The following is a 2500-nucleotide window of genomic DNA, read 5'->3' as shown; positions in this document are numbered from 1 at the left end:
GCAAATCAAAACTGAAAAAAAATGCATTACTTTTATTTTTTCTTAACTTCAACATTTTCAATTATTTTCAAAGCCAGTCTTGTACTTTTGTAATTTAGAAAAACAGCCATGTCAGGGAGACAAGTGGTACGGAACTCGTAACCACATTTTTGCTTTTTGCTGTATTTTGTAGTCGTGATGAACAAGCGAAATAGCGCTGATAAACAGTATTTATTGAAAGCTAACCGTATTAAAATGGGTTCTCAGACTTAAATACTGTTCATCAGCGCTATTTGAAATGGGTTCTCAGACTTGAATACTGTTTATCAGCGCTATTTGTAGCCAGTCTGCAGTCTGCGGTCTTTCTTTTGGTTTAACGTTTCAAACACTAATCATGAACAACTAATGTTGACAAAATATTTTTTTCTCACGAAAAACGATCTATTAAGTCTGATGGGGAGGACAACGAAACGGGTAAGAAAAACATTCTTAGAGCTTTTATGTCCTTTGTTTTGCTCTGGATTTATTTCCATGGTGTTGTTGTAAAATCTTACACTGCATAGAATCTGCCTCTATTTAACAAGGGATATTTTTCTTTCACTTTTGTACATAGTGGTTTCTGGAGATGGTTCGCCAGGTAAGTAAGCTTTGGTTATGCGGCCGTGACTCAATACTTATTACTTTTGTTCAAATTTCCTTTTCGTTTGATTTTGGTTTTGGTAATGTATTGTTTAACTGGTCTTTCAGAGCAGATAAAATTGTTCATTTGCTAGATTATCCTCCCTTCAAACTTGTTTGTTCAAACATAATTTGATTAACAATTACGTCTTTAGAAACGCTGGTACTATATGATTTTCTGAGAGACCCCGTGATCTATATGTAACATCGCATTATTATCACCATTATATTGCAGAGAACAGAAAGAGAAACTGGAGAAATGGCAAGTGCAATTTATATGACCGTTAAAAAAAAACTAAAACTGCTCATTTTATGGATGATTCATTTTCTAGCTTAGTGGTCTATTCTGGCCCCGTAACAAATAAAACCTGACACTTTTTTTTGTACGTAGTCGTTTCAGGATATAGTCCACTGGATAAGTGAGCTTTAGATGTGCTGCCTTGACTTTAAGCTTATGGTGTTTAGTTAAATTTTTCTTTAGTTTTACTTTGGATTTGGTAAGGTATAGTTTAACTAGTCTTTAAAAGAAGTTAAGATCATTATATGGGTGGCGGGGTGCCCTCATAGTTAGTGTGCTAGACTCCGCTTCGAGTGGTCCGGGTTTGGGTCGTAGCTGAGGACATTGTGCTGTGTTTTCCTTGGGAAGACACTTGACTCTCATGGTGGCTCTCTCCACCCAGGTGTATAAATGGGTACCCGCGTATTTAGTGCTAGGGGTAACCCTGCGATGGACTAGCATCCCATCCAGGGGGGAGTAGAAGTACTCTTAGTCGCTTCATCCTACAGTAACCGCAGAAAAACGCCGGCCTGATGGGCCTTCTAGGCTCATAGCAGACTTTACCATTTACCTTAAGGTCATAAATTGCCACCACTTTTACATTCTTTTGTATTTATGTTAATTAGACCTACTGCCTTTGTTTTGAAAGAAATATTCTTCTGACATTTGCTGGTCGTAACAAGGCTAGAAAGGCTTATTAGCATTAAAACAATGGAATATTTTATTTGGCAGCCATTGTGAAAGAGGTCTGAATAATCCTCCTGTCAAACTTGTTTGCTCAAGTGAAAGTGGATTGGACAATTAAGTCTCTAGAAATGCTATCGCTCTAGCGATGACAGAAATAACCCGGTATTTTCTGACAGGGCCCGTAATCTAAATTTTGCATCATTATCTCCCTTATTTTGCAGATGGCAGAAGGAGAAAGCTGAATAATGGCAAGTGTCTTTTTTATGAACATGATCAAATTACATTTTTGTCTCATTATCCTGTCATAACATCTCACGATTACGTTCATTATATTGCAGAAACAAGCAGCAACAGAGGAAAGAAAAAGAGTAAGCTTAATTCATTTGATTTTGTACATTTCATAATTCCACTGGATATGCTTTAGGTATAAAGTAGGGCCTATATGCGAAATCGTTTAAATTGTTGCTCAAAAAGCAGATACCTTTATCATCAGATTCATGAGTCTGGGAATCAGCTTTTCTCAGCAATCCCATAATTCATTTCATTTTGGGAGGGGTATTTGCATTAAAACAATAGTTATTCAGTTCACTGAAAGTCCCAAGAGTAAATAACTTGAATTGTTTCTATGTAAATATGCCCCTAAAACGTATTGCATTATGGAATGATGAAAATAGTCAATAGCCAATAAACATGTTACAAATGAATACAACAAAAGACCAATTTTTCTTGCAATAAAACTGGCTTATATATTTTTTTAAATACGGCACTAATGCAGAAGTTGATGGAGCTTCATAATGTTATGTCTTTGACAACCACAACTACTCCAGTTAATAAGTGATTGACAATGACGAAAACATCAAATTTAATATTAACATTTAT

General features: G+C 35.8%; 1 long non-coding RNA gene across 1 annotated transcript in view; it reads left to right on the top strand.

Moving 5' to 3' along the window:
• Positions 1 to 1923: 1923 nt before the first annotated feature.
• The window catches only part of LOC138003750 (uncharacterized), a 3427-nt gene continuing 2850 nt past the window's right edge, over positions 1924 to 2500 (top strand). Inside the window, exon 1 of the long non-coding RNA XR_011123641.1 lies at positions 1924 to 1989. This is a non-coding gene — a long non-coding RNA (uncharacterized lncRNA). The remainder of the gene's footprint in view (positions 1990 to 2500) is intronic.

Source organism: Montipora foliosa, chromosome 5, assembly GCF_036669935.1.
Source record: "Montipora foliosa isolate CH-2021 chromosome 5, ASM3666993v2, whole genome shotgun sequence".
Taxonomy (NCBI): domain Eukaryota; kingdom Metazoa; phylum Cnidaria; class Anthozoa; order Scleractinia; family Acroporidae; genus Montipora; species Montipora foliosa.
This window is presented reverse-complemented; position numbering and strand designations above follow the sequence as displayed.